Here is a 6,449-nt window from a genome sequence, read left to right as displayed (position 1 = left end):
GCCTTTCTAGAGTTGCAGCCCATGTGAATTAGGCTGCAACAGGATATCCCACTGTCAGGGAACTGCCATCGGAGCCAGAGGCGGAGGCAAGGCTCCCAAGCGATGCTGGAGAAGGGCCCAGAAGGGAGAGAGGCGGCTCATCGGCTGGGGAAGGAAATCAGCGTAACACCAGGGATAAATGGGGGCAGATGGGGGAATCGGCGAGGGGGCTCCAGGACTCCTCGCCGGAGTCCAGCGGGGAGAGCACGGGTCCTCCGCTGCCCACACCCACCCTGTGCAGAAGACTTTCGCGCAGGGAGAGTAGGCGGAGACTTGGCGTCAAAGAACTTCTATGCTGGAAGAGGTTAAAGAAACGCCCACTGACGGATTCTGCTAGCGACTGAAACAGCCACGAAGTGAAGGGCTGTCCAGACAGAAAAGGTTTAACCAGGGAACCTAGCCAGGAGTGGCGGCAACTTACGCACGAGCAACCCCTATAACCATTACACCCACTTACCTAGGAAAAAACCCAGGTACCACTATGGGTGGAATTAGCATTACACTATGGCTAACATTTCGTCTGTGCAAGCATTTTAGCTTGCCAAACAGAAAAATCCACCCACCCATTAATAGTTATAAAAATTATTATTTGTACCTCACCCATCTGACAGGGTCTCCCCAGCCACTCTGGGCAGCTTCCAACAAATATAAAAGCATAATAAAACATCTCAAACCTTAAAAAAATCCCTCTACAGGGCTGCCTTCAGATGTCTTCTACAAGTTGTAAAGTTATTTATCTCCTTGACATGGGATAGGAGGACGTTCCACAGGGTGGGTGCCACTACTGAGAAGGCCCTCTGCCTGGTTCCCTGCAACTTCAGTTCTTGCTGTAAGGGAACTGCCGGAAGTCTCTCTGAGCTAGAACTCAGTGCCTGGGCTGAATGATCATGGTGGAGACACTCCATCAAGTATACAGGGCCTAAGCCATTTAGGGCTTTATAGGTCAGCATCAACACTTTGAATTGTACTTGGAAATGTGCATGTGCTGTTCTGGGGGTGGGTGGGTTCTGTTGCCCCCACTGAGTCAATTTTGTGGGAAGGAGAAGGGGGGGCGTCCTTTTGTGCAAGCAGAAGTCCTTCTGCTGGGCCTCCAATGGTGCAGCTTATGAGGTAAATCTCACCCAACAGGATCTGTTGTGAATTGAGAGGGGGCACCATCGTGTCTTTCTCCGTAGGCAGCAAAATGGACTGAGCCGTCCCTGGATATGTCCATAACCTCTGGGCTGCTGGAAGCTTTAGTTTACACCTGCAGAAACTGGCATAAATACAGAATTGTACCAAAACTCTGGAACATATATGTTGCTTGCAAATCTATGCCTCCCCAGCCCCCACTGTTCAAAAGATGCAGATGGTTTGCTGTTTGAAAGATTACCCAAAACTGCAGTCTGCTGCAGCTGCTCTGAAAATGCCAAAGGGAACGCTAGAGAGAAAGAGAGAGAGAGAGACAAACAGACAGACTTCCCACACATGTAGGCCCACTAAAGAAGCACACATCAACAGTCACAAAAGGCAGGACGCAATGCATTCCATCTCCCCTTCCATTTGTCTAAATAAGTTTATTTTTTCTGGGAAGCCAGCTATAGCTGCTACATCATGATAACGGCATCTGCTGTTTCAGGCTCATCAAAATCAGAGTCCCCCTTGGGTTGCCAGGCAGCAAACTGATGGCTGGAACGCCCATTGGGAACCCATTACTCAAGTCATCCTGCGGACAGGATTATTCACATTCTGCCGCTGATATTTACAGTCACAGCTGCTGAGATGGTGTTTGCAAATTTGCGCTGATTTGATTAGCTAGTTTGGTCGTCATCGCTCCTAAGAGCAGGATCTGGCCATAAAATTACATTCTGCTGTGTGTGTGACTCCATTTAATGGTGTGTCGAAGGGATGTTATGTTAATATCTTGCAGATGAACAAAGAGAATAGGAATATTGCAGGGGCCAGCAAGAGGCCATATGGTGCAATCAAGAGCTTTCATTCCCTATAGTCCCAGGCAATTTTATACTCCATGAAACCCTAAGGAAGTCAAAGGACTATCTGTTCGCCCTCGACTGTACACAGCTATGAAGCTGACCGTGTTTCATTGATGGGACTTCAAATTTGTCTGCATTGTTCGTGTAATTCTTCTTTGCAGGATTCTCATTGTTCTGGATCGTTTGGGGCATGGTCCTGACCTAAAGTTGAAATGGGCACTTAGAAATAATGACTTAAGGCCAGTAATATACCTGTGAAGGTACTTTACCCTGAAAAGTGGTCTAGAATAATTTAGTAAATAAATAAATTCACAGATATGACTTTCCATCATCAGGTATCAAGCAGCAGCTTGGCCCCATCCAAATATTGTGCCCTGAGCACTCAGGAAATGTGGTATCCACACCAAAGGAACACAGGAAGCAGGGAGAGAGAGGACAGGTACACAATAAAGAAATGCCTAGTTATTGCACAATTAACGGATAGTGCAAAGAAAAAAGTTATCAAGTGCCAAAAGAGCACATGCCCATCAGGGTGGTAAGAACCCAGAGCTGTTACTTCTGTCTTTCATAGCTGCCCTATTTCTGGGATCTGGCCAGTCAGACAGGTTGCTATAGCAACTGAGAAGGCGTGTGGCTCCTGGCAGTAGGTTTACAGAGAGCTCTTTGCTCTTTTTCGTTGGTGTTTTGCTTAAAGTAGCCAGATGCAAGGAAGCACAGGGTTCCTGTACTTTTTCAAAGCAACGTCAAAGAAGGAATGCTTTTTCTTGGTGGGGGGGAGGTATCAACAAAATGTGGAGGATTTCAGTAGGGGTACTGGTGTTAACTCATCCTAATATTGGACTGGAATGGCTGCCGGTCTGGTATAAGCCTATGCAGTGCTTCTTTTTTTTTCTAAGAAAATGTTTAGGGGTACTCCTATTTTGACTCAAGAAAATCACCATTTTATAGTTCAAATTGGGAAAAATAAATACAGTAAATAGACGAAAATACAAAGATTCACAACATGTTTAGGCGCATGTGTACCCCGTGTACCCCCAGAAAAAAGCACTGAGCCTATGTTCACTGGGCACAACTGGGCTCCACACACTGAGAGGCACACTGTTTGTTCATTCTTTTTATTTGTAGGCCACCTTTCCATAGTCAAAACCATGCGTAAGGCAGCTTACAACATGAAAATACTTACAAAATTACAAACGTAACATAAGTAGTCATAAACAAAACACAACAAACAGTACATAACCAGATTGAACAATCTCCGCATACATCATAATAATATCTAAAAGTAAAGATACAAAATAACAGCAAAAACAAACAGAAACAGCAACCCCCCCCAAAAAAAACCTCTCCCAGCTTTTATAGCTGGAGTCAGTCAGGGCCCTGTCCTTCTAGGTGGAAAAAGGCCTGCAAGGCCAGGACTCACAGCCAAGACGGTCCCTTTTCTGAAGGCAAACACATCCTGCCTGTGCAGTGTCCCATTCCTTGTAGGAGAGCAAAGAGAAGACCTACAAGTTTGCAACATTTCTATGCACACATCATATTGCAACCATTGTACCATAGCACTGAGACATGGACGTGTCATAGTCGCCAATTGCCGGGGAAATGCTGGGGTCGTCACAAAAACCCTTAAGCCACCGCAGCTTCTCACTATGTCATGCAGAGTCCCGAATTCTGTAAGCGGGGAAGGGTGGGAGCAGAAGAAGGAAGCCCAGCCTCTCACAGTGGTACAGCAGGTCCTGCGGGGAGGGGTACCAGCTGATGGAGCTGTGCTCTTCAGCTCCACTGGCCAGTACCGCTCAACGCATCCGACTATGGCGATGGTGGCGGCAGGAGCGACCTAAGGGGGCCTGGCTCGCACAAGTGCACAGGGGTCCTTTGGCGGCCATAGCTCTGACCATAGAGACTAGGTTGGTGGCATGGAAGTGCCACCTTGTAAACATCCTGCGTGGGTGCTTCCTCTGATGCCCAGGGTGGACTGATGGAAACCTCACAGTTTTACCATGTATCATCTAAGGCTCCCACATTTAACCAAGGCAGTTGCCAGGACGGTATTGTTACATAGTCCTCTAGAAGCCATTGGTTCAGCCAGTCCCGCCCTTTTCCTTAATTCCGTCGGCCTTGCGCATATACAGGGGGCACAGAAGGAGGTGGGCACACTGATGTAGAATAGGGTGTCCTTATTTTCACCTGAGGAATGTTGCCCCAGGTTCAATTCCCAGGCACTCTAGGTAAACAAGCATGTTGGTTCGCAAGACAGGGGAAGAAGCACTTTGGAGAATCGTTGGCGAGATGCTGCCAATCAGACAGACAGTACTGGACCAGATGGATCAATAAGCCTCCTCAGCACAAGGCAGCTTCCTGCTCTATTCCCAGCAAACAATGCTTTTGTCCTGCAGGGGCTAACTATAATAATAATGGAGAAACGACGCCGGCTCTCCCAATAGCCTTTTCAAAATGCCAAAGCCATCGGGGTAACGGCAGCAGGGGTTGCCTCTGCCTCAGACATCTTTACATGTACTGCGTTAGATCAGGGTCTGGTTTTTTCCCCCAGTCAACTAGGCTCCCAGTAATCTGTTAGGAAGTGTAAGTGGTTAGGAGGGGAGCCTGAAAGGAGGGGGCAGGCGCCCTGGGAAAAGGAACATGCGCCTGACGTTCTGGAGAAGCTAGCAGATAAAAGAGAAGCCTGTGTTTGTAGTGGAAATTAGTTCATTAGAAGATTACGTTTAGGTTTTAAAGAGGCTATTATGGAGGGAGATGAGTTCGAATAATGAGTGCATATTTATTTAAATATTTATTTATTTATTTATTTATTTTAAAGGGCAAACATTTGCGGGTGTTAGCCTGCCTGGATGAAGGCTGCCCTCACGTTACTTTGATTTAGAAATAAATCCAGGCCTTCGTGCTTGTTTTACACCATTGTGTGGCAAACAGCTCAGGCCATGCTGGGGCCACTTAATTTTCTTTTGTTAATGCCTAAAATGCTGTTTAGAGACATAATGGGTTTTTTAAAAAATAAAAAAATAAAGGTTCCATCCTTGCCATCCTTTAGTCCCTGGATATACCAGACACTTCCAGACTCTGTTTTCAGGTAGGATTGAGCTCACATTGCTGGAAGAACACCATAGATAAGGTCCAGACATCCTCAAGCAATTTTAAACCCCACTCATTTTGGTGAAAGAGATCCCATTTAATAGGATTTAAAAGTGCTTAACTCTGGATGGGTTTCATACAATTTTACCAGCAACCAAGTCATAAATGCTGATTGTCAGTGAAACCTGTTCTACATACGCAATCTACTATCAGCACTACTATTGACTGAGTGTTTGCACATAGTGGGTACCTTTTAGACAACCTTTTTTTCCTATCCAGGGACACATTCCTTTGGGAGTATCTGTCATGGAACAGTACAGACATTAGGTGGGGCAGTCCTTTTTCTTCCTCATTCTGCCACATCCATCATCCCCCTTTCCCCCCATCTTCCTCTTTCTGCTACCCTCCTTGCCACCCACATGTCTTGGGTCACACTTTGCCCACTCCTATTTTAGACTATGCCTGTCTCAGTTGGTGTTGATAATGCCAGTGTTGCAAGTTTGATCCCCGTATGGGACAGCTGCATATTCCTGCATTGCAGGAGGTTGGACTAGAATGATCCTCAGGCTCCCTTCCAACTCTACAAGTCTATGATTCTGTGGCTATGATTCGTCCTTGTTCTCAACAGGTTATTTATTTAGCTAGGTTACTCTTATAAGAGTTTGGCATGCTTATTTATTTGTTTATTTCAGGAGTTGGAAACTTCAGATTGGGAAAAATAAATACAGTGGTACCTCGGGTTACATATGCTTCAGGTTACATACGATTCAGGTTACAGACTCTGCTAACCCAGAAATATTACCTCGGGTTAAGAACTTTGCTTCAGGATGAGAACAGAAATCGTGCTCCGGCAGTGCAGCACCAGCAGAAGGCCCCATTAGCTAAAGTGGTACCTCAGGTTAAGAACAGTTTCAGGTTAAGAACGGACCTCCAGAACGAATTAAGTACTTAACCCGAGGTACCACTGTACAGTAAATCTAAGGGCCGAATGTGGCCCTCCCAGCATCTCTATGTAGCTCTTGGGACATCTCCCAAAGCTACACCCTTTTCCCCCCTTCTCCTCAGGTCACATCCCTCACTGGCCTTGCTTCACACATCCCTTGAGAGTTTTTATGGACTGGAAATTGTTCTTGAACTCTGATAATAACTCTAGCTTGCCTGGATGGAAGATAGAGGTGGGTGTGGGTGTGTGGGTGTGTTTGGAAGCCAGCCTACTAGACAAAGGTAAAATGTACATTAATCGGCCTTAAACCGAAAAAATGTTTCCTCATGTATTTGGAATCCATTTTAATAAAGTAGTGCTCATGAAGACTTTTACAGAAAAAAGAAGGAAGAATTAATGTAGAGAGA

The 6,449-nt window shown here is 46.0% G+C and overlaps 1 long non-coding RNA gene across 1 annotated transcript; it reads right to left on the bottom strand.

Moving 5' to 3' along the window:
• Window positions 1-1,575: 1,575 nt before the first annotated feature.
• On the bottom strand, window positions 1,576-4,837 carry LOC310758212. The gene is made up of 2 exons (XR_014545644.1): window positions 3,939-4,837; window positions 1,576-2,213 (listed from the first exon to the last, which is right to left on the bottom strand). It is a non-coding gene; the product is annotated as an uncharacterized lncRNA (long non-coding RNA).
• Window positions 4,838-6,449: the final 1,612 nt, after the last annotated feature.

The sequence above is a fragment of the Podarcis filfolensis genome (genome assembly GCF_964270895.1).
Source record: "Podarcis filfolensis genome assembly, chromosome: 2".
Classification (NCBI taxonomy): Eukaryota; Metazoa; Chordata; class Lepidosauria; order Squamata; family Lacertidae; genus Podarcis; species Podarcis filfolensis.
The sequence above is the reverse complement of the archived record's forward strand: the minus strand, read 5'-3'. Positions and strand labels throughout refer to the sequence as shown.